This window comes from Brassica napus, unplaced genomic scaffold (assembly GCF_020379485.1).
Source record: "Brassica napus cultivar Da-Ae unplaced genomic scaffold, Da-Ae ScsIHWf_1817;HRSCAF=2453, whole genome shotgun sequence".
NCBI classification, from domain to species: domain Eukaryota; kingdom Viridiplantae; phylum Streptophyta; class Magnoliopsida; order Brassicales; family Brassicaceae; genus Brassica; species Brassica napus.
The window spans coordinates 606,069-632,369 of record NW_026015233.1 but is presented as its reverse complement, the minus strand read 5'-3'; the positions used below and the strand labels follow the sequence as shown (position 1 = coordinate 632,369).

General features: G+C 46.1%; 58 non-coding genes and 2 pseudogenes across 58 annotated transcripts; all 60 read left to right on the top strand.

The window, feature by feature from the left end:
- The first annotated feature begins 6 nt into the window (after positions 1-6).
- LOC125599089 lies at positions 7-125 on the top strand. Its single transcript, XR_007332922.1, has one exon. It is a non-coding gene; the product is annotated as a 5S ribosomal RNA (ribosomal RNA).
- Positions 126-504: 379 nt separating this feature from the next.
- On the top strand, positions 505-623 carry LOC125599038. The gene has a single exon (XR_007332872.1). It is a non-coding gene; the product is annotated as a 5S ribosomal RNA (ribosomal RNA).
- Positions 624-824: 201 nt separating this feature from the next.
- Positions 825-944, top strand: LOC125599182 (annotated as a pseudogene).
- Positions 945-1,312: 368 nt separating this feature from the next.
- On the top strand, positions 1,313-1,431 carry LOC125599109. Its single transcript, XR_007332942.1, has one exon. It is a non-coding gene; the product is annotated as a 5S ribosomal RNA (ribosomal RNA).
- A 374-nt stretch (positions 1,432-1,805) lies between these two features.
- On the top strand, positions 1,806-1,924 carry LOC125599037. Its single transcript, XR_007332871.1, has one exon. It is a non-coding gene; the product is annotated as a 5S ribosomal RNA (ribosomal RNA).
- Positions 1,925-2,303: 379 nt separating this feature from the next.
- Positions 2,304-2,422, top strand: LOC125599036. The gene has a single exon (XR_007332870.1). It is a non-coding gene; the product is annotated as a 5S ribosomal RNA (ribosomal RNA).
- A 199-nt stretch (positions 2,423-2,621) lies between these two features.
- LOC125599035 lies at positions 2,622-2,740 on the top strand. Its single transcript, XR_007332869.1, has one exon. It is a non-coding gene; the product is annotated as a 5S ribosomal RNA (ribosomal RNA).
- Positions 2,741-3,113: 373 nt separating this feature from the next.
- Positions 3,114-3,232, top strand: LOC125599072. The gene has a single exon (XR_007332906.1). It is a non-coding gene; the product is annotated as a 5S ribosomal RNA (ribosomal RNA).
- Positions 3,233-3,430: 198 nt separating this feature from the next.
- LOC125599165 lies at positions 3,431-3,548 on the top strand. Its single transcript, XR_007332995.1, has one exon. It is a non-coding gene; the product is annotated as a 5S ribosomal RNA (ribosomal RNA).
- A 376-nt stretch (positions 3,549-3,924) lies between these two features.
- LOC125599172 lies at positions 3,925-4,040 on the top strand. Its single transcript, XR_007333002.1, has one exon. It is a non-coding gene; the product is annotated as a 5S ribosomal RNA (ribosomal RNA).
- Positions 4,041-4,413: 373 nt separating this feature from the next.
- On the top strand, positions 4,414-4,532 carry LOC125599034. Its single transcript, XR_007332868.1, has one exon. It is a non-coding gene; the product is annotated as a 5S ribosomal RNA (ribosomal RNA).
- Positions 4,533-4,910: 378 nt separating this feature from the next.
- Positions 4,911-5,029, top strand: LOC125599033. Its single transcript, XR_007332867.1, has one exon. It is a non-coding gene; the product is annotated as a 5S ribosomal RNA (ribosomal RNA).
- Positions 5,030-5,228: 199 nt separating this feature from the next.
- On the top strand, positions 5,229-5,346 carry LOC125599169. The gene has a single exon (XR_007332999.1). It is a non-coding gene; the product is annotated as a 5S ribosomal RNA (ribosomal RNA).
- A 376-nt stretch (positions 5,347-5,722) lies between these two features.
- On the top strand, positions 5,723-5,841 carry LOC125599093. The gene has a single exon (XR_007332926.1). It is a non-coding gene; the product is annotated as a 5S ribosomal RNA (ribosomal RNA).
- Positions 5,842-6,040: 199 nt separating this feature from the next.
- On the top strand, positions 6,041-6,160 carry LOC125599183 (annotated as a pseudogene).
- Positions 6,161-6,527: 367 nt separating this feature from the next.
- LOC125599032 lies at positions 6,528-6,646 on the top strand. The gene has a single exon (XR_007332866.1). It is a non-coding gene; the product is annotated as a 5S ribosomal RNA (ribosomal RNA).
- A 199-nt stretch (positions 6,647-6,845) lies between these two features.
- Positions 6,846-6,964, top strand: LOC125599133. The gene has a single exon (XR_007332965.1). It is a non-coding gene; the product is annotated as a 5S ribosomal RNA (ribosomal RNA).
- A 377-nt stretch (positions 6,965-7,341) lies between these two features.
- LOC125599031 lies at positions 7,342-7,460 on the top strand. The gene has a single exon (XR_007332865.1). It is a non-coding gene; the product is annotated as a 5S ribosomal RNA (ribosomal RNA).
- Positions 7,461-7,838: 378 nt separating this feature from the next.
- On the top strand, positions 7,839-7,957 carry LOC125599029. Its single transcript, XR_007332863.1, has one exon. It is a non-coding gene; the product is annotated as a 5S ribosomal RNA (ribosomal RNA).
- Positions 7,958-8,333: 376 nt separating this feature from the next.
- On the top strand, positions 8,334-8,452 carry LOC125599028. Its single transcript, XR_007332862.1, has one exon. It is a non-coding gene; the product is annotated as a 5S ribosomal RNA (ribosomal RNA).
- A 200-nt stretch (positions 8,453-8,652) lies between these two features.
- On the top strand, positions 8,653-8,771 carry LOC125599131. The gene has a single exon (XR_007332963.1). It is a non-coding gene; the product is annotated as a 5S ribosomal RNA (ribosomal RNA).
- Positions 8,772-9,147: 376 nt separating this feature from the next.
- Positions 9,148-9,266, top strand: LOC125599027. The gene has a single exon (XR_007332861.1). It is a non-coding gene; the product is annotated as a 5S ribosomal RNA (ribosomal RNA).
- A 378-nt stretch (positions 9,267-9,644) lies between these two features.
- LOC125599026 lies at positions 9,645-9,763 on the top strand. The gene has a single exon (XR_007332860.1). It is a non-coding gene; the product is annotated as a 5S ribosomal RNA (ribosomal RNA).
- A 200-nt stretch (positions 9,764-9,963) lies between these two features.
- On the top strand, positions 9,964-10,082 carry LOC125599130. The gene has a single exon (XR_007332962.1). It is a non-coding gene; the product is annotated as a 5S ribosomal RNA (ribosomal RNA).
- Positions 10,083-10,460: 378 nt separating this feature from the next.
- LOC125599097 lies at positions 10,461-10,579 on the top strand. The gene has a single exon (XR_007332930.1). It is a non-coding gene; the product is annotated as a 5S ribosomal RNA (ribosomal RNA).
- A 376-nt stretch (positions 10,580-10,955) lies between these two features.
- On the top strand, positions 10,956-11,074 carry LOC125599025. The gene has a single exon (XR_007332859.1). It is a non-coding gene; the product is annotated as a 5S ribosomal RNA (ribosomal RNA).
- Positions 11,075-11,274: 200 nt separating this feature from the next.
- Positions 11,275-11,393, top strand: LOC125599129. The gene has a single exon (XR_007332961.1). It is a non-coding gene; the product is annotated as a 5S ribosomal RNA (ribosomal RNA).
- A 378-nt stretch (positions 11,394-11,771) lies between these two features.
- On the top strand, positions 11,772-11,890 carry LOC125599086. Its single transcript, XR_007332919.1, has one exon. It is a non-coding gene; the product is annotated as a 5S ribosomal RNA (ribosomal RNA).
- Positions 11,891-12,266: 376 nt separating this feature from the next.
- On the top strand, positions 12,267-12,385 carry LOC125599024. Its single transcript, XR_007332858.1, has one exon. It is a non-coding gene; the product is annotated as a 5S ribosomal RNA (ribosomal RNA).
- Positions 12,386-12,761: 376 nt separating this feature from the next.
- LOC125599023 lies at positions 12,762-12,880 on the top strand. The gene has a single exon (XR_007332857.1). It is a non-coding gene; the product is annotated as a 5S ribosomal RNA (ribosomal RNA).
- Positions 12,881-13,080: 200 nt separating this feature from the next.
- Positions 13,081-13,199, top strand: LOC125599128. The gene has a single exon (XR_007332960.1). It is a non-coding gene; the product is annotated as a 5S ribosomal RNA (ribosomal RNA).
- A 378-nt stretch (positions 13,200-13,577) lies between these two features.
- Positions 13,578-13,696, top strand: LOC125599074. Its single transcript, XR_007332908.1, has one exon. It is a non-coding gene; the product is annotated as a 5S ribosomal RNA (ribosomal RNA).
- A 379-nt stretch (positions 13,697-14,075) lies between these two features.
- On the top strand, positions 14,076-14,194 carry LOC125599022. Its single transcript, XR_007332856.1, has one exon. It is a non-coding gene; the product is annotated as a 5S ribosomal RNA (ribosomal RNA).
- A 200-nt stretch (positions 14,195-14,394) lies between these two features.
- Positions 14,395-14,513, top strand: LOC125599127. The gene has a single exon (XR_007332959.1). It is a non-coding gene; the product is annotated as a 5S ribosomal RNA (ribosomal RNA).
- Positions 14,514-14,889: 376 nt separating this feature from the next.
- Positions 14,890-15,008, top strand: LOC125599021. Its single transcript, XR_007332855.1, has one exon. It is a non-coding gene; the product is annotated as a 5S ribosomal RNA (ribosomal RNA).
- A 377-nt stretch (positions 15,009-15,385) lies between these two features.
- LOC125599147 lies at positions 15,386-15,503 on the top strand. The gene has a single exon (XR_007332979.1). It is a non-coding gene; the product is annotated as a 5S ribosomal RNA (ribosomal RNA).
- Positions 15,504-15,701: 198 nt separating this feature from the next.
- On the top strand, positions 15,702-15,820 carry LOC125599126. Its single transcript, XR_007332958.1, has one exon. It is a non-coding gene; the product is annotated as a 5S ribosomal RNA (ribosomal RNA).
- Positions 15,821-16,197: 377 nt separating this feature from the next.
- LOC125599020 lies at positions 16,198-16,316 on the top strand. The gene has a single exon (XR_007332854.1). It is a non-coding gene; the product is annotated as a 5S ribosomal RNA (ribosomal RNA).
- Positions 16,317-16,693: 377 nt separating this feature from the next.
- On the top strand, positions 16,694-16,812 carry LOC125599018. Its single transcript, XR_007332852.1, has one exon. It is a non-coding gene; the product is annotated as a 5S ribosomal RNA (ribosomal RNA).
- A 377-nt stretch (positions 16,813-17,189) lies between these two features.
- Positions 17,190-17,308, top strand: LOC125599017. The gene has a single exon (XR_007332851.1). It is a non-coding gene; the product is annotated as a 5S ribosomal RNA (ribosomal RNA).
- A 200-nt stretch (positions 17,309-17,508) lies between these two features.
- On the top strand, positions 17,509-17,627 carry LOC125599125. Its single transcript, XR_007332957.1, has one exon. It is a non-coding gene; the product is annotated as a 5S ribosomal RNA (ribosomal RNA).
- A 378-nt stretch (positions 17,628-18,005) lies between these two features.
- LOC125599063 lies at positions 18,006-18,124 on the top strand. The gene has a single exon (XR_007332897.1). It is a non-coding gene; the product is annotated as a 5S ribosomal RNA (ribosomal RNA).
- Positions 18,125-18,501: 377 nt separating this feature from the next.
- LOC125599016 lies at positions 18,502-18,620 on the top strand. Its single transcript, XR_007332850.1, has one exon. It is a non-coding gene; the product is annotated as a 5S ribosomal RNA (ribosomal RNA).
- A 199-nt stretch (positions 18,621-18,819) lies between these two features.
- LOC125599124 lies at positions 18,820-18,938 on the top strand. Its single transcript, XR_007332956.1, has one exon. It is a non-coding gene; the product is annotated as a 5S ribosomal RNA (ribosomal RNA).
- A 377-nt stretch (positions 18,939-19,315) lies between these two features.
- Positions 19,316-19,434, top strand: LOC125599052. Its single transcript, XR_007332886.1, has one exon. It is a non-coding gene; the product is annotated as a 5S ribosomal RNA (ribosomal RNA).
- Positions 19,435-19,810: 376 nt separating this feature from the next.
- On the top strand, positions 19,811-19,929 carry LOC125599015. The gene has a single exon (XR_007332849.1). It is a non-coding gene; the product is annotated as a 5S ribosomal RNA (ribosomal RNA).
- Positions 19,930-20,128: 199 nt separating this feature from the next.
- On the top strand, positions 20,129-20,247 carry LOC125599159. Its single transcript, XR_007332990.1, has one exon. It is a non-coding gene; the product is annotated as a 5S ribosomal RNA (ribosomal RNA).
- A 378-nt stretch (positions 20,248-20,625) lies between these two features.
- On the top strand, positions 20,626-20,744 carry LOC125599041. The gene has a single exon (XR_007332875.1). It is a non-coding gene; the product is annotated as a 5S ribosomal RNA (ribosomal RNA).
- Positions 20,745-21,121: 377 nt separating this feature from the next.
- LOC125599014 lies at positions 21,122-21,240 on the top strand. Its single transcript, XR_007332848.1, has one exon. It is a non-coding gene; the product is annotated as a 5S ribosomal RNA (ribosomal RNA).
- A 344-nt stretch (positions 21,241-21,584) lies between these two features.
- On the top strand, positions 21,585-21,703 carry LOC125599013. The gene has a single exon (XR_007332847.1). It is a non-coding gene; the product is annotated as a 5S ribosomal RNA (ribosomal RNA).
- A 200-nt stretch (positions 21,704-21,903) lies between these two features.
- On the top strand, positions 21,904-22,022 carry LOC125599122. The gene has a single exon (XR_007332955.1). It is a non-coding gene; the product is annotated as a 5S ribosomal RNA (ribosomal RNA).
- A 378-nt stretch (positions 22,023-22,400) lies between these two features.
- LOC125599030 lies at positions 22,401-22,519 on the top strand. The gene has a single exon (XR_007332864.1). It is a non-coding gene; the product is annotated as a 5S ribosomal RNA (ribosomal RNA).
- Positions 22,520-22,897: 378 nt separating this feature from the next.
- Positions 22,898-23,016, top strand: LOC125599012. The gene has a single exon (XR_007332846.1). It is a non-coding gene; the product is annotated as a 5S ribosomal RNA (ribosomal RNA).
- A 200-nt stretch (positions 23,017-23,216) lies between these two features.
- LOC125599121 lies at positions 23,217-23,335 on the top strand. Its single transcript, XR_007332954.1, has one exon. It is a non-coding gene; the product is annotated as a 5S ribosomal RNA (ribosomal RNA).
- A 377-nt stretch (positions 23,336-23,712) lies between these two features.
- LOC125599019 lies at positions 23,713-23,831 on the top strand. Its single transcript, XR_007332853.1, has one exon. It is a non-coding gene; the product is annotated as a 5S ribosomal RNA (ribosomal RNA).
- Positions 23,832-24,209: 378 nt separating this feature from the next.
- LOC125599011 lies at positions 24,210-24,328 on the top strand. Its single transcript, XR_007332845.1, has one exon. It is a non-coding gene; the product is annotated as a 5S ribosomal RNA (ribosomal RNA).
- A 376-nt stretch (positions 24,329-24,704) lies between these two features.
- LOC125599010 lies at positions 24,705-24,823 on the top strand. Its single transcript, XR_007332844.1, has one exon. It is a non-coding gene; the product is annotated as a 5S ribosomal RNA (ribosomal RNA).
- Positions 24,824-25,023: 200 nt separating this feature from the next.
- LOC125599119 lies at positions 25,024-25,142 on the top strand. The gene has a single exon (XR_007332952.1). It is a non-coding gene; the product is annotated as a 5S ribosomal RNA (ribosomal RNA).
- A 377-nt stretch (positions 25,143-25,519) lies between these two features.
- LOC125599135 lies at positions 25,520-25,638 on the top strand. Its single transcript, XR_007332967.1, has one exon. It is a non-coding gene; the product is annotated as a 5S ribosomal RNA (ribosomal RNA).
- Positions 25,639-26,016: 378 nt separating this feature from the next.
- Positions 26,017-26,135, top strand: LOC125599009. The gene has a single exon (XR_007332843.1). It is a non-coding gene; the product is annotated as a 5S ribosomal RNA (ribosomal RNA).
- The last annotated feature ends 166 nt before the right edge of the window (positions 26,136-26,301 follow it).

Genomic DNA, 26,301 nt, shown 5'->3' with positions numbered 1-26,301 from the left:
ACTGACGGGTGCGATCATACCAGCACTAATGCACTGGATCCCATCAGAACTCCGCAGTTAAGCGTGCTTGGGCGAGAGTAGTACTAGGATGGGTGACCCCCCGGGAAGTCCTCGTGTTGCACCCCTTTTTATTTTTTAATTTTTTTTAGCCTAAAACGAGTCTAATTTTGAAAACCTCATAACTTTTGAACCATGAGGAACTACGTCTCGCCCATAGCACCATTTCGGAAAGCCCCAGAAACCATAATGGGCGATGAATAGGGGGCGCAATTTTCCGGGCTCAAATTCAGCCGTTTTGACCCTCAAACGGGCTGCGGAAAGTTATGGCACGTAAAAAAGATCGAAAGCGGATTCTCAAGGTGTTTTTGATGCTTTCTTAACGCCGTTAACCTCGATGCACTTTTTCGCTCGAAACAAAACGGCAAGAAAATCATGTGCGCCCCACGGTCTTACACTTGGATTAGCAGCGAAAAGGATATATAGAAACGAGAGTGATGTACTGACGGGTGCGATCATACCAGCACTAATGCACCGGATCCCATCAGAACTCCGCAGCTAAGCGTGCTTGGGCGAGAGTAGTACTAGGATGGGTGACCTCCCGGGAAGTCCTCGTGTTGCACCCCTTTTTATTTTTTAATTTTTTTTTTACCCTAAAAAAGATCGAAAGCGGATTCTCAAGGTGTTTTTGATGCTTTCTTAACGCCGTTAACCTCAATGCACTTTTTCGCTCGAAACAAAACGGCAAGAAAATCATGTACGCCCCACGGTCTTACACTTGGATTGGCCGCGAAAAGGATATATAGAAACGAGAGTGATGTACTGACGGGTGCGATCATACCAGCACTAATGCACTGGATCCCATCAGAACTCCGCAGTGAAGCGTGCTTGGGCGAGAGTAGTACTAGGATGGGTGACCTCCCGGGAAGTCCTCCCCTTTTTATTTTTTAATTTTTTTTTACCCTAAAACGAGTTTAAACTTGGAAACCTCATAACTTTTGAACCGTGAGGAACTACGTCGCCCATAGCACCAATTCGGAAAGCCCCAGAAACCATAATGGGCGGTGAATAGGGGGCGCAATTTTTCGGGCTCAAATTCAGCCGTTTTGACCCTCAAACGGGCTGCGAAAAGTTATGGCACGTAAAAAAGATCGAAAGCGGATTCTCAAGGTGTTTTTGATGCTTTCTTAACACCGTTAACCTCGATGCACTTTTTCGCTCGAAACAAAACGGCAAGAAAATCATGTGCGCCCCACGGTCTTACACTTGGATTGGCCGCAAAAAGGATATATAGAAACGAGAGTGATGTACTGACGGGTGCGATCATACCAGCACTAATGCACCGGATCCCATCAGAACTCCGCAGCTAAGCGTGCTTGGGCGAGAGTAGTACTAGGATGGGTGACCTCCTGGGAAGTCCTCGTGTTGCACCCCTTTTATTTTTTATTTTTTTTAGCCTAAAACGAGGCTAAATTTGAAAACCTCATAACTTTTGAACCATGAGGAACTACGTCGCCCATAGCACCATTTCGGAAAGCCCCAGAAACCATAATGGGCGATGAATAGGGGGCACAATTTTCGGGCTCAAATTCAGCCGTTTTGACCCTCAAACGGGCTGCGGAAAGTTATGGCACGTAAAAAAGATCGAAAGCGGATTCTCAAGGTGTTTTTGATGCTTTCTTAACGCCGTTAACCTCGATGCACTTTTTCGCTCGAAACAAAACGGCAAGAAAATCATATGCGCCCCACGGTCTTACACTTGGATTGGCAGCGAAAAGGATATATAGAAACGAGAGTGATGTACTGACGGGTGCGATCATACCAGCACTAATGCACCGGATCCCATCAGAACTCCGCAGCTAAGCGTGCTTGGGCGAGAGTAGTACTAGGATGGGTGACCTCCCGGGAAGTCCTCGTGTTGCACCCCTTTTAATTTTTTAATTTTTTTTAGCCTAAAACGAGGCTAAATTTGAAAACCTCATAACTTTTGAACCATGAGGAACTACGTCTCGCCCATAGCACCATTTCGGAAAGCCCCAGAAACCATAATGGGCGATGAATAGGGGGCGCAATTTTCCGGGCTCAAATTCAGCTGTTTTGACCCTCAAACGGGCTGCGGAAAGTTATGGCACGTAAAAAAGATCGAAAGCGGATTCTCAAGGTGTTTTTGATGCTTTCTTAACGCCGTTAACCTCGATGCACTTTTTCGCTCGAAACAAAACGGCAAGAAAATCATGTGCGCCCCACGGTCTTACACTTGGATTGGCAGCGAAAAGGATATATAGAAACGAGAGTGATGTACTGACGGGTGCGATCATACCAGCACTAATGCACCGGATCCCATCAGAACTCCGCAGCTAAGCGTGCTTGGGCGAGAGTAGTACTAGGATGGGTGACCTCCCGGGAAGTCCTCGTGTTGCACCCCTTTTTATTTTTTAATTTTTTTTTACCCTAAAAAGATCGAAAGCGGATTCTCAAGGTGTTTTTGATGCTTTCTTAACGCCGTTAACCTCAATGCACTTTTTCGCTCGAAACAAAACGGCAAGAAAATAATATGCGCCCCACGGTCTTACACTTGGATTGGCAGCGAAAAGGATATATAGAAACGAGAGTGATGTACTGACGGGTGCGATCATACCAGCACTAATGCACCGGATCCCATCAGAACTCCGCAGCTAAGCGTGCTTGGGCGAGAGTAGTACTAGGATGGGTGACCTCCCGGGAAGTCCTCGTGTTGCACCCCTTTTAATTTTTTAATTTTTTTTTAGCCTAAAACGAGTCTAAATTGAAAATCTCATAACTTTGAACCATGAGGAACTACATCGCCCATAGCACCATTTCGGAAAGCCCCAGAAACCATAATGGGCGGGAATAGGGGGCGTAATTTTTCGGGCTCAAATTCAGCCGTTTTGACCCTCAAACGGGCTGCGGAAAGTTATGGCACGTAAAAAAGATCGAAAGGGATTCTCAATGTGTTTTTGATGCTTTCTTAACGCCGTTAACCTCGATGCACTTTTTCGCTCGAAACAAAACGGCAAGAAAATCATGTGCGCCCCACGGCCTTACACTTGGATTGGCCGCGAAAAGGATATATAGAACGAGAGTGATGTACTGACGGGTGCGATCATACCAGCACTAATGCACCGGATCCCATCAGAACTCCGCAGCTAAGCGTGCTTGGGCGAGAGTAGTACTAGGATGGGTGACCTCCCGGGAAGTCCTCGTGTTGCACCCTTTTATTTTTTAATTTTTTTTTTACCCTAAAAAAGATCGAAAGCGGATTCTCAAGGTGTTTTTGATGCTTTCTTAACGCCGTTAACCTCAATGCACTTTTTCGCTCGAAACAAAACGGCAAGAAAATCATGTGCGCCCCACGGTCTTACACTTGGATTGGCCGCGAAAGGATATATAGAAACGAGAGTGATGTACTGACGGGTGCGATCATACCAGCACTAATGCACTGGATCCCATCAGAACTCCGCAGTGAAGCGTGCTTGGGCGAGAGTAGTACTAGGATGGGTGACCTCCGGGAAGTCCTCGTGTTGCACCCCTTTTTATTTTTTAATTTTTTTTACCCTAAAACGAGTTTAAACTTGGAAACCTCATAACTTTTGAACCGTGAGGAACTACGTCGCCCATAGCACCATTTCGGAAAGCCCCAGAAACCATAATGGGCGGTGAATAGGGGGCGCAATTTTCGGGCTCAAATTCAGCCGTTTTGACCCTCAAACGGGCTGCGAAAAGTTATGGCACGTAAAAAAGATCGAAAGCGGATTCTCAAGGTGTTTTTGATGCTTTCTTAACACCGTTAACCTCGATGCACTTTTTCGCTCGAAACAAAACGGCAAGAAAATCATGTGCGCCCCACGGTCTTACACTTGGATTGGCAGCAAAAAGGATATATAGAAACGAGAGTGATGTACTGACGGGTGCGATCATACCAGCACTAATGCACCGGATCCCATCAGAACTCCGCAGCTAAGCGTGCTTGGGCGAGAGTAGTACTAGGATGGGTGACCTCGGGAAGTCCTCGTGTGCACCCCTTTTTTTTTTTTTTTTTTTTTAGCCTAAACGAGGCTAAATTTGAAAACCTCATAACTTTTGAACCATGAGGAACTACGTCGCCCATAGCACCATTTCGGAAAGCCCCAGAAACCATAATGGGCGATGAATAGGGGCGCAATTTTCGGGCTCAAATTCAGCCGTTTTGACCCTCAAACGGCTGCGGAAAGTTATGGCACGTAAAAAAGATCGAAAGCGGATTCTCAAGGTGTTTTTGATGCTTTCTTAACGCCGTTAACCTCGATGCACTTTTTCGCTCGAAACAAAACGGCAAGAAAATCATATGGCGCCCCACGGTCTTACACTTGGATTGGCAGCGAAAAGGATATATAGAAACGAGAGTGATGTACTGACGGGTGCGATCATACCAGCACTAATGCACCGGATCCCATCAGAACTCCGCAGCTAAGCGTGCTTGGGCGAGAGTAGTACTAGGATGGGTGACCTCCCGGGAAGTCCTCGTGTTGCACCCCTTTTAATTTTTTAATTTTTTTTAGCCTAAAACGAGTCTAAATTTGAAAACCTCATAACTTTTGAACCATGAGGAACTACGTCGCCCATAGCACCATTTCGGAAAGCCCCAGAAACCATAATGGGCGGTGAATAGGGGGCGCAATTTTTCGGGCTCAAATTCAGCCGTTTTGACCCTCAAACGGGCTGCGGAAAATTATGGCACGTAAAAAAGATCGAAAGCGGATTCTCAAGGTGTTTTTGATGCTTTCTTAACGCCGTTAACCTCGATGCACTTTTTCGCTCGAAACAAAACGGCAAGAAAATCATGTGCGCCCCCACGGTCTTACACTTGGATTGGCAGCGAAAAGGATATATAGAAACGAGAGTGATGTACTGACGGGTGCGATCATACCAGCACTAATGCACCGGATCCCATCAGAACTCCGCAGCTAAGCGTGCTTGGGCGAGAGTAGTACTAGGATGGGTGACCTCCCGGGAAGTCCTCGTGTTGCACCCCTTTTTATTTTTTAATTTTTTTTTACCCTAAAAAGATCGAAAGCGGATTCTCAAGGTGTTTTTGATGCTTTCTTAACGCCGTTAACCTCAATGCACTTTTTCGCTCGAAACAAAACGGCAAGAAAATCATGTGCGCCCCACGGTCTTACACTTGGATTGGCAGCGAAAAGGATATATAGAAACGAGAGTGATGTACTGACGGGTGCGATCATACCAGCACTAATGCACTGATCCCATCAGAACTCCGCAGCTAAGCGTGCTTGGGCGAGAGTAGTACTAGGATGGGTGACCTCCCGGGAAGTCCTCGTGTTGCACCCCTTTTAATTTTTTAATTTTTTTTTAGCCTAAAACGAGTCTAAATTTGAAAACCTCATAACTTTTGAACCATGAGGAACTACATCGCCCATAGCACCATTTCGGAAAGCCCCAGAAACCATAATGGGCGGGAATAGGGGGCGCAATTTTTCGGGCTCAAATTCAGCCGTTTTGACCCTCAAACGGGCTGCGGAAAGTTATGGCACGTAAAAAAGATCGAAAGCGGATTCTCAAGTGTTTTTGATGCTTTCTTAACGCCGTTAACCTCGATGCACTTTTTCGCTCGAAACAAAACGGCAAGAAAATCATGTGCGCCCCACGGTCTTACACTTGGATTGGCAGCGAAAAGGATATATAGAAACGAGAGTGATGTACTGACGGGTGCGATCATACCAGCACTAATGCACCGGATCCCATCAGAACTCCGCAGCTAAGCGTGCTTGGGCGAGAGTAGTACTAGGATGGGTGACCTCCCGGGAAGTCCTCGTGTTGCAACCCTTTTTTATTTTTAATTTTTTTTTACCCTAAAAAAGATCGAAAGCGGATTCTCAAGGTGTTTTTGATGCTTTCTTAACGCCGTTAACCTCAATGCACTTTTTCGCTCGAAACAAAACGGCAAGAAAATCATGTGCGCCCCACGGTCTTACACTTGGATTGCCGCGAAAAGGATATATAGAAACGAGAGTGATGTACTGACGGGTGCGATCATACCAGCACTAATGCACTGGATCCCATCAGAACTCCGCAGTAAGCGTGCTTGGGCGAGAGTAGTACTAGGATGGGTGACCTCCCGGGAAGTCCTTCCCCTTTTTATTTTTTAATTTTTTTTTACCCTAAAACGAGTTTAAATTTGAAAACCTCATAACTTTTGAACCATGAGGAACTACGTCGCCCATAGCACCATTTCGGAAAGCCCCAGAAACCATAATGGGCGATGAATAGGGGGCGCAATTTTTCGGGCTCAAATTCAGCCGTTTTGACCCTCAAACGGGCTGGGGAAAGTTATGGCACGTAAAAAAGATCGAAAGCGGATTCTCAAGGTTTTTTGATGCTTTCTTAACGCCGTTAACCTCGATGCACTTTTTCGCTCGAAACAAAACGGCAAGAAAATCATGTGCGCCCCACGGTCTTACACTTGGATTGGCAGCGAAAAGGATATATAGAAACGAGAGTGATGTACTGACGGGTGCGATCATACCAGCACTAATGCACCGGATCCCATCAGAACTCCGCAGCTAAGCGTGCTTGGGCGAGAGTAGTACTAGGATGGGTGACCTCCCGGGAAGTCCTCGTGTTGCACCCCTTTTTATTTTTTAATTTTTTTTTACCCTAAAAAAGATCGAAAGCGGATTCTCAAGGTGTTTTTGATGCTTCTTAACGCCGTTAACCTCAATGCACTTTTTCGCTCGAAACAAAACGGCAAGAAAATCATGTGCGCCCCACGGTCTTACACTTGGATTGGCCGCGAAAAGGATATATAGAAACGAGAGTGATGTACTGACGGGTGCGATCATACCAGCACTAATGCACTGGATCCCATCAGAACTCCGCAGTGAAGCGTGCTTGGGCGAGAGTAGTACTAGGATGGGTGACCTCCCGGGAAGTCCTCGTGTTGCACCCCTTTTTATTTTTTAATTTTTTTTACCCTAAAACGAGTTTAAACTTGGAAACCTCATAACTTTTGAACCGTGAGGAACTACGTCGCCCATAGCACCATTTCGGAAAGCCCCAGAAACCATAATGGGCGGTGAATAGGGGGCGCAATTTTTCGGGCTCAAATTCAGCCGTTTTGACCCTCAAACGGGCTGCGAAAAGTTATGGCACGTAAAAAAGATCGAAAGCGGATTCTCAAGGTGTTTTTGATGCTTTCTTAACACCGTTAACCTCGATGCACTTTTTCGCTCGAAACAAAACGGCAAGAAAATCATGTGCGCCCCACGGTCTTACACTTGGATTGGCCGCAAAAAGGATATATAGAAACGAGAGTGATGTACTGACGGGTGCGATCATACCAGCACTAATGCACCGGATCCCATCAGAACTCCGCAGCTAAGCGTGCTTGGGCGAGAGTAGTACTAGGATGGGTGACCTCCCGGGAAGTCCTCGTGTTGCACCCCTTTTTATTTTTTTATTTTTTTTTAGCCTAAAACGAGGCTAAATTTGAAAACCTCATAACTTTTGAACCATGAGGAACTACGTCGCCCATAGCACCATTTCGGAAAGCCCCAGAAACCATAATGGGCGATGAATAGGGGGCGCAATTTTTCGGGCTCAAATTCAGCCGTTTTGACCCTCAAACGGGCTGCGGAAAGTTATGGCACGTAAAAAAGATCGAAAGCGGATTCTCAAGGTGTTTTTGATGCTTTCTTAACGCCGTTAACCTCGATGCACTTTTTCGCTCGAAACAAAACGGCAAGAAAATCATGTGCGCCCCACGGTCTTACACTTGGATTGGCAGCGAAAAGGATATATAGAAACGAGAGTGATGTACTGACGGGTGCGATCATACCAGCACTAATGCACCGGATCCCATCAGAACTCCGCAGCTAAGCGTGCTTGGGCGAGAGTAGTACTAGGATGGGTGACCTCCCGGGAAGTCCTCGTGTTGCACCCCTTTTATTTTTTAATTTTTTTTAGCCTAAAACGAGTCTAAATTTGAAAACCTCATAACTTTTGAACCATGAGGAACTACGTCGCCCATAGCACCATTTCGGAAAGCCCCAGAAACCATAATGGGCGATGAATAGGGGGCGCAATTTTTCGGGCTCAAATTCAGCCGTTTTGACCCTCAAACGGGCTGCGGAAAGTTATGGCACGTAAAAAAGATCGAAAGCGGATTCTCAAGGTGTTTTTGATGCTTTCTTAACGCCGTTAACCTCGATGCACTTTTTCGCTCGAAACAAAACGGCAAGAAAATCATGTGCGCCCCACGGTCTTACACTTGGATTGGCAGCGAAAAGGATATATAGAAACGAGAGTGATGTACTGACGGGTGCGATCATACCAGCACTAATGCACCGGATCCCATCAGAACTCCGCAGCTAAGCGTGCTTGGGCGAGAGTAGTACTAGGATGGGTGACCTCCCGGGAAGTCCTCGTGTTGCACCCCTTTTTATTTTTTAATTTTTTTTTTACCCTAAAAAGATCGAAAGCGGATTCTCAAGGTGTTTTTGATGCTTTCTTAACGCCGTTAACCTCAATGCACTTTTTCGCTCGAAACAAAACGGCAAGAAAATCATGTGCGCCCCACGGTCTTACACTTGGATTGGCCGCGAAAAGGATATATAGAAACGAGAGTGATGTACTGACGGGTGCGATCATACCAGCACTAATGCACTGGATCCCATCAGAACTCCGCAGTGAAGCGTGCTTGGGCGAGAGTAGTACTAGGATGGGTGACCTCCCGGGAAGTCCTCGTGTTGCACCCCTTTTTATTTTTTAATTTTTTTTTACCTAAAACGAGTTTAAACTTGGAAACCTCATAACTTTTGAACCGTGAGGAACTACGTCGCCCATAGCACCATTTCGGAAAGCCCCAGAAACCATAATGGGCGGTGAATAGGGGGCGCAATTTTTCGGGCTCAAATTCAGCCGTTTTGACCCTCAAACGGGCTGCGAAAGTTATGGCACGTAAAAAAGATCGAAAGCGGATTCTCAAGGTGTTTTTGATGCTTTCTTAACACCGTTAACCTCGATGCACTTTTTCGCTCGAAACAAAACGGCAAGAAAATCATGTGCGCCCCACGGTCTTACACTTGGATTGGCAGCAAAAAGGATATATAGAAACGAGAGTGATGTACTGACGGGTGCGATCATACCAGCACTAATGCACCGGATCCCATCAGAACTCCGCAGCTAAGCGTGCTTGGGCGAGAGTAGTACTAGGATGGGTGACCTCCCGGGAAGTCCTCGTGTTGCACCCCTTTTTAATTTTTTAATTTTTTTTAGCCTAAAACGAGGCTAAATTTGAAAACCTCATAACTTTTGAACCATGAGGAACTACGTCGCCCATAGCACCATTTCGGAAAGCCCCAGAAACCATAATGGGCGATGAATAGGGGGCGCAATTTTTCGGGCTCAAATTCAGCCGTTTTGACCCTCAAACGGGCTGCGGAAAGTTATGGCACGTAAAAAAGATCGAAAGCGGATTCTCAAGGTGTTTTTGATGCTTTCTTAACGCCGTTAACCTCGATGCACTTTTTCGCTCGAAACAAAACGGCAAGAAAATCATGTGCGCCCCACGGTCTTACACTTGGATTGGCAGCGAAAAGGATATATAGAAACGAGAGTGATGTACTGACGGGTGCGATCATACCAGCACTAATGCACCGGATCCCATCAGAACTCCGCAGCTAAGCGTGCTTGGGCGAGAGTAGTACTAGGATGGGTGACCTCCCGGGAAGTCCTCGTGTTGCACCCCTTTTTATTTTTTAATTTTTTTTTACCCTAAAAAAGATCGAAAGCGGATTCTCAAGGTGTTTTTGATGCTTTCTTAACGCCGTTAACCTCAATGCACTTTTTCGCTCGAAACAAAACGGCAAGAAAATCATGTGCGCCCCACGGTCTTACACTTGGATTGGCCGCGAAAAGGATATATAGAAACGAGAGTGATGTACTGACGGGTGCGATCATACCAGCACTAATGCACTGGATCCCATCAGAACTCCGCAGTGAAGCGTGCTTGGGCGAGAGTAGTACTAGGATGGGTGACCTCCCGGGAAGTCCTCGTGTTGCACCCCTTTTTATTTTTTAATTTTTTTTTACCCTAAAACGAGTTTAAACTTGGAAACCTCATAACTTTTGAACCGTGAGGAACTACGTCGCCCATAGCACCATTTCGGAAAGCCCCAGAAACCATAATGGGCGGTGAATAGGGGGCGCAATTTTTCGGGCTCAAATTCAGCCGTTTTGACCCTCAAACGGGCTGCGAAAAGTTATGGCACGTAAAAAAGATCGAAAGCGGATTCTCAAGGTGTTTTTGATGCTTTCTTAACACCGTTAACCTCGATGCACTTTTTCGCTCGAAACAAAACGGCAAGAAAATCATGTGCGCCCCACGGTCTTACACTTGGATTGGCAGCAAAAAGGATATATAGAAACGAGAGTGATGTACTGACGGGTGCGATCATACCAGCACTAATGCACCGGATCCCATCAGAACTCCGCAGCTAAGCGTGCTTGGGCGAGAGTAGTACTAGGATGGGTGACCTCCTGGGAAGTCCTCGTGTTGCACCCCTTTTATTTTTTTATTTTTTTTAGCCTAAAACGAGGCTAAATTTGAAAACCTCATAACTTTTGAACCATGAGGAACTACGTCGCCCATAGCACCATTTCGGAAAGCCCCAGAAACCATAATGGGCGATGAATAGGGGGCGCAATTTTTCGGGCTCAAATTCAGCCGTTTTGACCCTCAAACGGGCTGCGGAAAGTTATGGCACGTAAAAAAGATCGAAAGCGGATTCTCAAAGTGTTTTTGATGCTTTCTTAACGCCGTTAACCTCGATGCACTTTTTCGCTCGAAACAAAACGGCAAGAAAATCATGTGCGCCCCACGGTCTTACACTTGGATTGGCAGCGAAAAGGATATATAGAAACGAGAGTGATGTACTGACGGGTGCGATCATACCAGCACTAATGCACCGGATCCCATCAGAACTCCGCAGCTAAGCGTGCTTGGGCGAGAGTAGTACTAGGATGGGTGACCTCCCGGGAAGTCCTCGTGTTGCACCCCTTTTTATTTTTTAATTTTTTTTTACCCTAAAAAAGATCGAAAGCGGATTCTCAAGGTGTTTTTGATGCTTTCTTAACGCCGTTAACCTCAATGCACTTTTTCGCTCGAAACAAAACGGCAAGAAAATCATGTGCGCCCCACGGTCTTACACTTGGATTGGCCGCGAAAAGGATATATAGAAACGAGAGTGATGTACTGACGGGTGCGATCATACCAGCACTAATGCACTGGATCCCATCAGAACTCCGCAGTGAAGCGTGCTTGGGCGAGAGTAGTACTAGGATGGGTGACCTCCCGGGAAGTCCTCGTGTTGCACCCCTTTTTATTTTTTAATTTTTTTTTACCCTAAAACGAGTTTAAACTTGGAAACCTCATAACTTTTGAACCGTGAGGAACTACGTCGCCCATAGCACCATTTCGGAAAGCCCCAGAAACCATAATGGGCGGTGAATAGGGGGCGCAATTTTTCGGGCTCAAATTCAGCCGTTTTGACCCTCAAACGGGCTGCGAAAAGTTATGGCACGTAAAAAAGATCGAAAGCGGATTCTCAAGGTGTTTTTGATGCTTTCTTAACACCGTTAACCTCGATGCACTTTTTCGCTCGAAACAAAACGGCAAGAAAATCATGTGCGCCCCACGGTCTTACACTTGGATTGGCAGCAAAAAGGATATATAGAAACGAGAGTGATGTACTGACGGGTGCGATCATACCAGCACTAATGCACCGGATCCCATCAGAACTCCGCAGCTAAGCGTGCTTGGGCGAGAGTAGTACTAGGATGGGTGACCTCCTGGGAAGTCCTCGTGTTGCACCCCTTTTTATTTTTTTATTTTTTTAGCCTAAAACGAGGCTAAATTTGAAAACCTCATAACTTTTGAACCATGAGGAACTACGTCGCCCATAGCACCATTTCGGAAAGCCCCAGAAACCATAATGGGCGATGAATAGGGGGCGCAATTTTTCGGGCTCAAATTCAGCCGTTTTGACCCTCAAACGGGCTGCGGAAAGTTATGGCACGTAAAAAAGATCGAAAGCGGATTCTCAAGGTGTTTTTGATGCTTTCTTAACGCCGTTAACCTCGATGCACTTTTTCGCTCGAAACAAAACGGCAAGAAAATCATATGCGCCCCACGGTCTTACACTTGGATTGGCAGCGAAAAGGATATATAGAAACGAGAGTGATGTACTGACGGGTGCGATCATACCAGCACTAATGCACCGGATCCCATCAGAACTCCGCAGCTAAGCGTGCTTGGGCGAGAGTAGTACTAGGATGGGTGACCTCCCGGGAAGTCCTCGTGTTGCACCCCTTTTAATTTTTTAATTTTTTTTAGCCTAAAACGAGTCTAAATTTGAAAACCTCATAACTTTTGAACCATGAGGAACTACATCGCCCATAGCACCATTTCGGAAAGCCCCAGAAACCATAATGGGCGGTGAATAGGGGGCGCAATTTTTCGGGCTCAAATTCAGCCGTTTTGACCCTCAAACGGGCTGCGAAAAGTTATGGCACGTAAAAAAGATCGAAAGCGGATTCTCAAGGTGTTTTTGATGCTTTCTTAACACCGTTAACCTCGATGCACTTTTTCGCTCGAAACAAAACGGCAAGAAAATCATGTGCGCCCCACGGTCTTACACTTGGATTGGCAGCAAAAGGATATATAAAAACGAGAGTGATGTACTGACGGGTGCGATCATACCAGCACTAATGCACCGGATCCCATCAGAACTCCGCAGCTAAGCGTGCTTGGGCGAGAGTAGTACTAGGATGGGTGACCTCCCGGGAAGTCCTCGTGTTGCACCCCTTTTTATGTTTTAATTTTTTTTTACCCTAAAAAAGATCGAAAGCGGATTCTCAAGGTGTTTTTGATGCTTTCTTAACGCCGTTAACCTCAATGCACTTTTTCGCTCGAAACAAAACGGCAAGAAAATCATGTGCGCCCCACGGTCTTACACTTGGATTGGCCGCGAAAAGGATATATAGAAACGAGAGTGATGTACTGACGGGTGCGATCATACCAGCACTAATGCACTGGATCCCATCAGAACTCCGCAGTGAAGCGTGCTTGGGCGAGAGTAGTACTAGGATGGGTGACCTCCCGGGAAGTCCTCGTGTTGCACCCCTTTTTATTTTTTAATTTTTTTTTACCCTAAAACGAGTTTAAACTTGGAAACCTCATAACTTTTGAACCGTGAGGAACTACGTCGCCCATAGCACCATTTCGGAAAGCCCCAGAAACCATAATGGGCGGTGAATAGGGGGCGCAATTTTTCGGGCTCAAATTCAGCCGTTTTGACCCTCAAACGGGCTGCGAAAAGTTATGGCACGTAAAAAAGATCGAAAGCGGATTCTCAAGGTGTTTTTGATGCTTTCTTAACACCGTTAACCTCGATGCACTTTTTCGCTCGAAACAAAACGGCAAGAAAATCATGTGCGCCCCACGGTCTTACACTTGGATTGGCAGCAAAAAGGATATATAGAAACGAGAGTGATGTACTGACGGGTGCGATCATACCAGCACTAATGCACCGGATCCCATCAGAACTCCGCAGCTAAGCGTGCTTGGGCGAGAGTAGTACTAGGATGGGTGACCTCCTGGGAAGTCCTCGTGTTGCACCCCTTTTTATTTTTTTATTTTTTTTTTAGCCTAAAACGAGGCTAAATTTGAAAACCTCATAACTTTTGAACCATGAGGAACTACGTCGCCCATAGCACCATTTCGGAAAGCCCCAGAAACCATAATGGGCGATGAATAGGGGGCGCAATTTTTCGGGCTCAAATTCAGCCGTTTTGACCCTCAAACGGGCTGCGGAAAGTTATGGCACGTAAAAAAGATCGAAAGCGGATTCTCAAAGTGTTTTTGATGCTTTCTTAACGCCGTTAACCTCGATGCACTTTTTCGCTCGAAACAAAACGGCAAGAAAATCATGTGCGCCCCACGGTCTTACACTTGGATTGGCAGCGAAAAGGATATATAGAAACGAGAGTGATGTACTGACGGGTGCGATCATACCAGCACTAATGCACCGGATCCCATCAGAACTCCGCAGCTAAGCGTGCTTGGGCGAGAGTAGTACTAGGATGGGTGACCTCCCGGGAAGTCCTCGTGTTGCACCCCTTTTTATTTTTTAATTTTTTTTTACCCTAAAAAAGATCGAAAGCGGATTCTCAAGGTGTTTTTGATGCTTTCTTAACGCCGTTAACCTCAATGCACTTTTTCGCTCGAAACAAAACGGCAAGAAAATCATGTGCGCCCCACGGTCTTACACTTGGATTGGCCGCGAAAAGGATATATAGAAACGAGAGTGATGTACTGACGGGTGCGATCATACCAGCACTAATGCACTGGATCCCATCAGAACTCCGCAGTGAAGCGTGCTTGGGCGAGAGTAGTACTAGGATGGGTGACCTCCCGGGAAGTCCTCGTGTTGCACCCCTTTTTATTTTTTAATTTTTTTTACCCTAAAACGAGTTTAAACTTGGAAACCTCATAACTTTTGAACCGTGAGGAACTACGTCGCCCATAGCACCATTTCGGAAAGCCCCAGAAACCATAATGGGCGGTGAATAGGGGGCGCAATTTTTCGGGCTCAAATTCAGCCGTTTTGACCCTCAAACGGGCTGCGAAAAGTTATGGCACGTAAAAAAGATCGAAAGCGGATTCTCAAGGTGTTTTTGATGCTTTCTTAACACCGTTAACCTCGATGCACTTTTTCGCTCGAAACAAAACGGCAAGAAAATCATGTGCGCCCCACGGTCTTACACTTGGATTGGCAGCAAAAGGATATATAGAAACGAGAGTGATGTACTGACGGGTGCGATCATACCAGCACTAATGCACCGGATCCCATCAGAACTCCGCAGCTAAGCGTGCTTGGGCGAGAGTAGTACTAGGATGGGTGACCTCCCGGGAAGTCCTCGTGTTGCACCCCTTTTAATTTTTTAATTTTTTTTAGCCTAAAACGAGTCTAAATTTGAAAACCTCATAACTTTTGAACCATGAGGAACTACATCGCCCATAGCACCATTTCGGAAAGCCCCAGAAACCATAATGGGCGATGAATAGGGGGCGCAATTTTTCGGGCTCAAATTCAGCCGTTTTGACCCTCAAACGGGCTGCGGAAAGTTATGGCACGTAAAAAAGATCGAAAGCGGATTCTCAAGGTGTTTTTGATGCTTTCTTAACGCCGTTAACCTCGATGCACTTTTTCGCTCGAAACAAAACGGCAAGAAAATCATGTGCGCCCCACGGTCTTACACTTGGATTGGCAGCGAAAAGGATATATAGAAACGAGAGTGATGTACTGACGGGTGCGATCATACCAGCACTAATGCACCGGATCCCATCAGAACTCCGCAGCTAAGCGTGCTTGGGCGAGAGTAGTACTAGGATGGGTGACCTCCGGGAAGTCCTCGTGTTGCACCCCTTTTTATTTTTAATTTTTTTTACCCTAAAAAAGATCGAAAGCGGATTCTCAAGGTGTTTTTGATGCTTTCTTAACGCCGTTAACCTCAATGCACTTTTTCGCTCGAAACAAAACGGCAAGAAAATCATGTGCGCCCCACGGTCTTACACTTGGATTGGCCGCGAAAAGGATATATAGAAACGAGAGTGATGTACTGACGGGTGCGATCATACCAGCACTAATGCACTGGATCCCATCAGAACTCCGCAGTGAAGCGTGCTTGGGCGAGAGTAGTACTAGGATGGGTGACCTCCCGGGAAGTCCTCGTGTTGCACCCCTTTTTATTTTTTAATTTTTTTTACCCTAAAACGAGTTTAAACTTGGAAACCTCATAACTTTTGAACCGTGAGGAACTACGTCGCCCATAGCACCATTTCGGAAAGCCCCAGAAACCATAATGGGCGGTGAATAGGGGGCGCAATTTTTCGGGCTCAAATTCAGCCGTTTTGACCCTCAAACGGGCTGCGGAAAGTTATGGCACGTAAAAAAGATCGAAAGCGGATTCTCAAGGTGTTTTTGATGCTTTCTTAACGCCGTTAACCTCAATGCACTTTTTCGCTCGAAACAAAACGGCAAGAAAATCATGTGCGCCCCACGGTCTTACACTTGGATTGGCAGCAAAAAGGATATATAGAAACGAGAGTTATGTACTGACGGGTGCGATCATACCAGCACTAATGCACCGGATCCCATCAGAACTCCGCAGCTAAGCGTGCTTGGGCGAGAGTAGTACTAGGATGGGTGACCTCCCGGGAAGTCCTCGTGTTGCACCCCTTTTTATTTTTTAATTTTATTTTCCCTAAAACGAGTTTAAACTTGGAAACCTCATAACTTTTGAACCGTGAGGAACTACGTCGCCCATAGCACCATTTCGGAAAGCCCCAGAAACCATAATGGGCGGTGAATAGGGGGCGCAATTTTTCGGGCTCAAATTCAGCCGTTTTGACCCTCAAACGGGCTGCGGAAAGTTATGGCACGTAAAAAAGATCGAAAGCGGATTCTCAAGGTGTTTTTGATGCTTTCTTAACACCGTTAACCTAGATGCACTTTTTCGCTCGAAACAAAACGGCAAGAAAATCATGTGCGCCCCACGGTCTTACACTTGGATTGGCAGCGAAAAGGATATATAGAAACGAGAGTGATGTACTGACGGGTGCGATCATACCAGCACTAATGCACCGGATCCCATCAGAACTCCGCAGCTAAGCGTGCTTGGGCGAGAGTAGTACTAGGATGGGTGACCTCCCGGGAAGTCCTCGTGTTGCACCCCTTTTAATTTTTTAATTTTTTTTAGCCTAAAACGAGTCTAAATTTGAAAACCTCATAACTTTTGAACCATGAGGAACTACATCGCCCATAGCACCATTTCGGAAAGCCCCAGAAACCATAATGGGCGATGAATAGGGGGCGCAATTTTTCGGGCTCAAATTCAGCCGTTTTGACCCTCAAACGGGCTGCGGAAAGTTATGGCACGTAAAAAAGATCGAAAGCGGATTCTCAAGGTGTTTTTGATGCTTTCTTAACGCCGTTAACCTCGATGCACTTTTTCGCTCGAAACAAAACGGCAAGAAAATCATGTGCGCCCCACGGTCTTACACTTGGATTGGCAGCGAAAAGGATATATAGAAACGAGAGTGATGTACTGACGGGTGCGATCATACCAGCACTAATGCACCGGATCCCATCAGAACTCCGCAGCTAAGCGTGCTTGGGCGAGAGTAGTACTAGGATGGGTGACCTCCCGGGAAGTCCTCGTGTTGCACCCCTTTTTATTTTTTAATTTTTTTTTACCCTAAAAAAGATCGAAAGCGGATTCTCAAGGTGTTTTTGATGCTTTCTTAACGCCGTTAACCTCAATGCACTTTTTCGCTCGAAACAAAACGGCAAGAAAATCATGTGCGCCCCACGGTCTTACACTTGGATTGGCCGCGAAAAGGATATATAGAAACGAGAGTGATGTACTGACGGGTGCGATCATACCAGCACTAATGCACTGGATCCCATCAGAACTCCGCAGTGAAGCGTGCTTGGGCGAGAGTAGTACTAGGATGGGTGACCTCCCGGGAAGTCCTCGTGTTGCACCCCTTTTTATTTTTTAATTTTTTTTTACCCTAAAACGAGTTTAAACTTGGAAACCTCATAACTTTTGAACCGTGAGGAACTACGTCGCCCATAGCACCATTTCGGAAAGCCCCAGAAACCATAATGGGCGGTGAATAGGGGGCGCAATTTTTCGGGCTCAAATTCAGCCGTTTTGACCCTCAAACGGGCTGCGAAAAGTTATGGCACGTAAAAAAGATCGAAAGCGGATTCTCAAGGTGTTTTTGATGCTTTCTTAACACCGTTAACCTCGATGCACTTTTTCGCTCGAAACAAAACGGCAAGAAAATCATGTGCGCCCCACGGTCTTACACTTGGATTGGCAGCAAAAAGGATATATAGAAACGAGAGTGATGTACTGACGGGTGCGATCATACCAGCACTAATGCACCGGATCCCATCAGAACTCCGCAGCTAAGCGTGCTTGGGCGAGAGTAGTACTAGGATGGGTGACCTCCTGGGAAGTCCTCGTGTTGCACCCCTTTTTATTTTTTTATTTTTTTTAGCCTAAAACGAGGCTAAATTTGAAAACCTCATAACTTTTGAACCATGAGGAACTACGTCGCCCATAGCACCATTTCGGAAAGCCCCAGAAACCATAATGGGCGATGAATAGGGGGCGCAATTTTTCGGGCTCAAATTCAGCCGTTTTGACCCTCAAACGGGCTGCGGAAAGTTATGGCACGTAAAAAAGATCGAAAGCGGATTCTCAAAGTGTTTTTGATGCTTTCTTAACGCCGTTAACCTCGATGCACTTTTTCGCTCGAAACAAAACGGCAAGAAAATCATGTGCGCCCCACGGTCTTACACTTGGATTGGCAGCGAAAAGGATATATAGAAACGAGAGTGATGTACTGACGGGTGCGATCATACCAGCACTAATGCACCGGATCCCATCAGAACTCCGCAGCTAAGCGTGCTTGGGCGAGAGTAGTACTAGGATGGGTGACCTCCCGGGAAGTCCTCGTGTTGCACCCCTTTTTATTTTTTAATTTTTTTTACCCTAAAAAAGATCGAAAGCGGATTCTCAAGGTGTTTTTGATGCTTTCTTAACGCCGTTAACCTCAATGCACTTTTTCGCTCGAAACAAAACGGCAAGAAAATCATGTGCGCCCCACGGTCTTACACTTGGATTGGCCGCGAAAAGGATATATAGAAACGAGAGTGATGTACTGACGGGTGCGATCATACCAGCACTAATGCACTGGATCCCATCAGAACTCCGCAGTGAAGCGTGCTTGGGCGAGAGTAGTACTAGGATGGGTGACCTCCCGGGAAGTCCTCGTGTTGCACCCCTTTTTATTTTTTAATTTTTTTTACCCTAAAACGAGTTTAAACTTGGAAACCTCATAACTTTTGAACCGTGAGGAACTACGTCGCCCATAGCACCATTTCGGAAAGCCCCAGAAACCATAATGGGCGGTGAATAGGGGGCGCAATTTTTCGGGCTCAAATTCAGCCGTTTTGACCCTCAAACGGGCTGCGAAAAGTTATGGCACGTAAAAAAGATCGAAAGCGGATTCTCAAGGTGTTTTTGATGCTTTCTTAACACCGTTAACCTCGATGCACTTTTTCGCTCGAAACAAAACGGCAAGAAAATCATGTGCGCCCCACGGTCTTACACTTGGATTGGCAGCAAAAAGGATATATAGAAACGAGAGTGATGTACTGACGGGTGCGATCATACCAGCACTAATGCACCGGATCCCATCAGAACTCCGCAGCTAAGCGTGCTTGGGCGAGAGTAGTACTAGGATGGGTGACCTCCTGGGAAGTCCTCGTGTTGCACCCCTTTTATTTTTTTATTTTTTTTAGCCTAAAACGAGGCTAAATTTGAAAACCTCATAACTTTTGAACCATGAGGAACTACGTCGCCCATAGCACCATTTCGGAAAGCCCCAGAAACCATAATGGGCGATGAATAGGGGGCGCAATTTTTCGGGCTCAAATTCAGCCGTTTTGACCCTCAAACGGGCTGCGGAAAGTTATGGCACGTAAAAAAGATCGAAAGCGGATTCTCAAAGTGTTTTTGATGCTTTCTTAACGCCGTTAACCTCGATGCACTTTTTCGCTCGAAACAAAACGGCAAGAAAATCATGTGCGCCCCACGGTCTTACACTTGGATTGGCAGCGAAAAGGATATATAGAAACGAGAGTGATGTACTGACGGGTGCGATCATACCAGCACTAATGCACCGGATCCCATCAGAACTCCGCAGCTAAGCGTGCTTGGGCGAGAGTAGTACTAGGATGGGTGACCTCCCGGGAAGTCCTCGTGTTGCACCCCTTTTTATTTTTTAATTTTTTTTACCCTAAAAAAGATCGAAAGCGGATTCTCAAGGTGTTTTTGATGCTTTCTTAACGCCGTTAACCTCAATGCACTTTTTCGCTCGAAACAAAACGGCAAGAAAATCATGTGCGCCCCACGGTCTTACACTTGGATTGGCCGCGAAAAGGATATATAGAAACGAGAGTGATGTACTGACGGGTGCGATCATACCAGCACTAATGCACTGGATCCCATCAGAACTCCGCAGTGAAGCGTGCTTAGGCGAGAGTAGTACTAGGATGGGTGACCTCCCGGGAAGTCCTCGTGTTGCACCCCTTTTTATTTTTTAATTTTTTTTTACCCTAAAACGAGTTTAAACTTGGAAACCTCATAACTTTTGAACCGTGAGGAACTACGTCGCCCATAGCACCATTTCGGAAAGCCCCAGAAACCATAATGGGCGGTGAATAGGGGGCGCAATTTTTCGGGCTCAAATTCAGCCGTTTTGACCCTCAAACGGGCTGCGAAAAGTTATGGCACGTAAAAAAGATCGAAAGCGGATTCTCAAGGTGTTTTTGATGCTTTCTTAACACCGTTAACCTCGATGCACTTTTTCGCTCGAAACAAAACGGCAAGAAAATCATGTGCGCCCCACGGTCTTACACTTGGATTGGCAGCAAAAAGGATATATAGAAACGAGAGTGATGTACTGACGGGTGCGATCATACCAGCACTAATGCACCGGATCCCATCAGAACTCCGCAGCTAAGCGTGCTTGGGCGAGAGTAGTACTAGGATGGGTGACCTCCTGGGAAGTCCTCGTGTTGCACCCCTTTTTATTTTTTATTTTTTTTTAGCCTAAAACGAGGCTAAATTTGAAAACCTCATAACTTTTGAACCATGAGGAACTACGTCGCCCATAGCACCATTTCGGAAAGCCCCAGAAACCATAATGGGCGTTGAATAGGGGGCGCAATTTTTCGGGCTCAAATTCAGCCGTTTTGACCCTCAAACGGGCTGCGGAAAGTTATGGCACGTAAAAAAGATCGAAAGCGGATTCTCAAGGTGTTTTTGATGCTTTCTTAACGCCGTTAACCTCGATGCACTTTTTCGCTCGAAACAAAACGGCAAGAAAATCATATGCGCCCCACGGTCTTACACTTGGATTGGCAGCGAAAAGGATATATAGAAACGAGAGTGATGTACTGACGGGTGCGATCATACCAGCACTAATGCACCGGATCCCATCAGAACTCCGCAGCTAAGCGTGCTTGGGCGAGAGTAGTACTAGGATGGGTGACCTCCCGGGAAGTCCTCGTGTTGCACCCCTTTTAATTTTTTAATTTTTTTTAGCCTAAAACGAGTCTAAATTTGAAAACCTCATAACTTTTGAACCATGAGGAACTACATCGCCCATAGCACCATTTCGGAAAGCCCCAGAAACCATAATGGGCGGTGAATAGGGGGCGCAATTTTTCGGGCTGCGAAAAGTTATGGCACGTAAAAAAGATCGAAAGCGGATTCTCAAGGTGTTTTTGATGCTTTCTTAACGCCGTTAACCTCGATGCACTTTTTCGCTCGAAACAAAACGGCAAGAAAATCATGTGCGCCCCACGGTCTTACACTTGGATTGGCAGCAAAAGGATATATAAAAACGAGAGTGATGTACTGACGGGTGCGATCATACCAGCACTAATGCACCGGATCCCATCAGAACTCCGCAGCTAAGCGTGCTTGGGCGAGAGTAGTACTAGGATGGGTGACCTCCCGGGAAGTCCTCGTGTTGCACCCCTTTTTATTTTTTAATTTTTTTTTACCCTAAAAAAGATCGAAAGCGGATTCTCAAGGTGTTTTTGATGCTTTCTTAACGCCGTTAACCTCAATGCACTTTTTCGCTCGAAACAAAACGGCAAGAAAATCATGTGCGCCCCACGGTCTTACACTTGGATTGGCCGCGAAAAGGATATATAGAAACGAGAGTGATGTACTGACGGGTGCGATCATACCAGCACTAATGCACTGGATCCCATCAGAACTCCGCAGTGAAGCGTGCTTGGGCGAGAGTAGTACTAGGATGGGTGACCTCCCGGGAAGTCCTCGTGTTGCACCCCTTTTTATTTTTTAATTTTTTTTTACCCTAAAACGAGTTTAAACTTGGAAACCTCATAACTTTTGAACCGTGAGGAACTACGTCGCCCATAGCACCATTTCGGAAAGCCCCAGAAACCATAATGGGCGGTGAATAGGGGGCGCAATTTTTCGGGCTCAAATTCAGCCGTTTTGACCCTCAAACGGGCTGCAAAAAGTTATGGCACGTAAAAAAGATCGAAAGCGGATTCTCAAGGTGTTTTTGATGCTTTCTTAACACCGTTAACCTCGATGCACTTTTTCGCTCGAAACAAAACGGCAAGAAAATCATGTGCGCCCCACGGTCTTACACTTGGATTGGCAGCAAAAAGGATATATAGAAACGAGAGTGATGTACTGACGGGTGCGATCATACCAGCACTAATGCACCGGATCCCATCAGAACTCCGCAGCTAAGCGTGCTTGGGCGAGAGTAGTACTAGGATGGGTGACCTCCTGGGAAGTCCTCGTGTTGCACCCCTTTTTATTTTTTTATTTTTTTTTAGCCTAAAACGAGGCTAAATTTGAAAACCTCATAACTTTTGAACCATGAGGAACTACGTCGCCCATAGCACCATTTCGGAAAGCCCCAGAAACCATAATGGGCGATGAATAGGGGGCGCAATTTTTCGGGCTCAAATTCAGCCGTTTTGACCCTCAAACGGGCTGCGGAAAGTTATGGCACGTAAAAAAGATCGAAAGCGGATTCTCAAAGTGTTTTTGATGCTTTCTTAACGCCGTTAACCTCGATGCACTTTTTCGCTCGAAACAAAACGGCAAGAAAATCATGTGCGCCCCACGGTCTTACACTTGGATTGGCAGCGAAAAGGATATATAGAAACGAGAGTGATGTACTGACGGGTGCGATCATACCAGCACTAATGCACCGGATCCCATCAGAACTCCGCAGCTAAGCGTGCTTGGGCGAGAGTAGTACTAGGATGGGTGACCTCCCGGGAAGTCCTCGTGTTGCACCCCTTTTTATTTTTTAATTTTTTTTTACCCTAAAAAAGATCGAAAGCGGATTCTCAAGGTGTTTTTGATGCTTTCTTAACGCCGTTAACCTCAATGCACTTTTTCGCTCGAAACAAAACGGCAAGAAAATCATGTGCGCCCCACGGTCTTACACTTGGATTGGCCGCGAAAAGGATATATAGAAACGAGAGTGATGTACTGACGGGTGCGATCATACCAGCACTAATGCACTGGATCCCATCAGAACTCCGCAGTGAAGCGTGCTTGGGCGAGAGTAGTACTAGGATGGGTGACCTCCCGGGAAGTCCTCGTGTTGCACCCCTTTTTATTTTTTAATTTTTTTTACCCTAAAACGAGTTTAAACTTGGAAACCTCATAACTTTTGAACCGTGAGGAACTACGTCGCCCATAGCACCATTTCGGAAAGCCCCAGAAACCATAATGGGCGGTGAATAGGGGGCGCAATTTTTCGGGCTCAAATTCAGCCGTTTTGACCCTCAAACGGGCTGCGAAAAGTTATGGCACGTAAAAAAGATCGAAAGCGGATTCTCAAGGTGTTTTTGATGCTTTCTTAACACCGTTAACCTCGATGCACTTTTTCGCTCGAAACAAAACGGCAAGAAAATCATGTGCGCCCCACGGTCTTACACTTGGATTGGCAGCAAAAAGGATATATAGAAACGAGAGTGATGTACTGACGGGTGCGATCATACCAGCACTAATGCACCGGATCCCATCAGAACTCCGCAGCTAAGCGTGCTTGGGCGAGAGTAGTACTAGGATGGGTGACCTCCTGGGAAGTCCTCGTGTTGCACCCCTTTTTATTTTTTTATTTTTTTTTAGCCTAAAACGAGGCTAAATTTGAAAACCTCATAACTTTTGAACCATGAGGAACTACGTCGCCCATAGCACCATTTCGGAAAGCCCCAGAAACCATAATGGGCGTTGAATAGGGGGCGCAATTTTTCGGGCTCAAATTCAGCCGTTTTGACCCTCAAACGGGCTGCGGAAAGTTATGGCACGTAAAAAAGATCGAAAGCGGATTCTCAAGGTGTTTTTGATGCTTTCTTAACGCCGTTAACCTCGATGCACTTTTTCGCTCGAAACAAAACGGCAAGAAAATCATATGCGCCCCACGGTCTTACACTTGGATTGGCAGCGAAAAGGATATATAGAAACGAGAGTGATGTACTGACGGGTGCGATCATACCAGCACTAATGCACCGGATCCCATCAGAACTCCGCAGCTAAGCGTGCTTGGGCGAGAGTAGTACTAGGATGGGTGACCTCCCGGGAAGTCCTCGTGTTGCACCCCTTTTAATTTTTTAATTTTTTTTAGCCTAAAACGAGTCTAAATTTGAAAACCTCATAACTTTTGAACCATGAGGAACTACATCGCCCATAGCACCATTTCGGAAAGCCCCAGAAACCATAATGGGCGGTGAATAGGGGGCGCAATTTTTCGGGCTCAAATTCAGCCGTTTTGACCCTCAAACGGGCTGCGAAAAGTTATGGCACGTAAAAAAGATCGAAAGCGGATTCTCAAGGTGTTTTTGATGCTTTCTTAACACCGTTAACCTCGATGCACTTTTTCGCTCGAAACAAAACGGCAAGAAAATCATGTGCGCCCCACGGTCTTACACTTGGATTGGCAGCAAAAAGGATATATAAAACGAGAGTGATGTACTGACGGGTGCGATCATACCAGCACTAATGCACCGGATCCCATCAGAACTCCGCAGCTAAGCGTGCTTGGGCGAGAGTAGTACTAGGATGGGTGACCTCCCGGGAAGTCCTCGTGTTGCACCCCTTTTTATGTTTTAATTTTTTTTTACCCTAAAAAAGATCGAAAGCGGATTCTCAAGGTGTTTTTGATGCTTTCTTAACGCCGTTAACCTCAATGCACTTTTTCGCTCGAAACAAAACGGCAAGAAAATCATGTGCGCCCCACGGTCTTACACTTGGATTGGCCGCGAAAAGGATATATAGAAACGAGAGTGATGTACTGACGGGTGCGATCATACCAGCACTAATGCACTGGATCCCATCAGAACTCCGCAGTGAAGCGTGCTTGGGCGAGAGTAGTACTAGGATGGGTGACCTCCCGGGAAGTCCTCGTGTTGCACCCCTTTTTATTTTTTAATTTTTTTTTACCCTAAAACGAGTTTAAACTTGGAAACCTCATAACTTTTGAACCGTGAGGAACTACGTCGCCCATAGCACCATTTCGGAAAGCCCCAGAAACCATAATGGGCGGTGAATAGGGGGCGCAATTTTTCGGGCTCAAATTCAGCCGTTTTGACCCTCAAACGGGCTGCGAAAAGTTATGGCACGTAAAAAAGATCGAAAGCGGATTCTCAAGGTGTTTTTGATGCTTTCTTAACACCGTTAACCTCGATGCACTTTTTCGCTCGAAACAAAACGGCAAGAAAATCATGTGCGCCCCACGGTCTTACACTTGGATTGGCAGCAAAAGGATATATAGAAACGAGAGTGATGTACTGACGGGTGCGATCATACCAGCACTAATGCACCGGATCCCATCAGAACTCCGCAGCTAAGCGTGCTTGGGCAAGAATAGTACTAGGATGGGTGACCTCCTGGGAAGTCCTCGTGTTGCACCCCTTTTTATTTTTTTATTTTTTTTTAGCCTAAAACGAGGCTAAATTTGAAAACCTCATAACTTTTGAACCATGAGGAACTACGTCGCCCATAGCACCATTTCGGAAAGCCCCAGAAACCATAATGGGCGATGAATAGGGGGCGCAATTTTTCGGGCTCAAATTCAGCCGTTTTGACCCTCAAACGGGCTGCGGAAAGTTATGGCACGTAAAAAAGATCGAAAGCGGATTCTCAAAGTGTTTTTGATGCTTTCTTAACGCCGTTAACCTCGATGCACTTTTTCGCTCGAAACAAAACGGCAAGAAAATCATGTGCGCCCCACGGTCTTACACTTGGATTGGCAGCGAAAAGGATATATAGAAACGAGAGTGATGTACTGACGGGTGCGATCATACCAGCACTAATGCACCGGATCCCATCAGAACTCCGCAGCTAAGCGTGCTTGGGCGAGAGTAGTACTAGGATGGGTGACCTCCCGGGAAGTCCTCGTGTTGCACCCCTTTTTATTTTTTAATTTTTTTTTACCCTAAAAAAGATCGAAAGCGGATTCTCAAGGTGTTTTTGATGCTTTCTTAACGCCGTTAACCTCAATGCACTTTTTCGCTCGAAACAAAACGGCAAGAAAATCATGTGCGCCCCACGGTCTTACACTTGGATTGGCCGCGA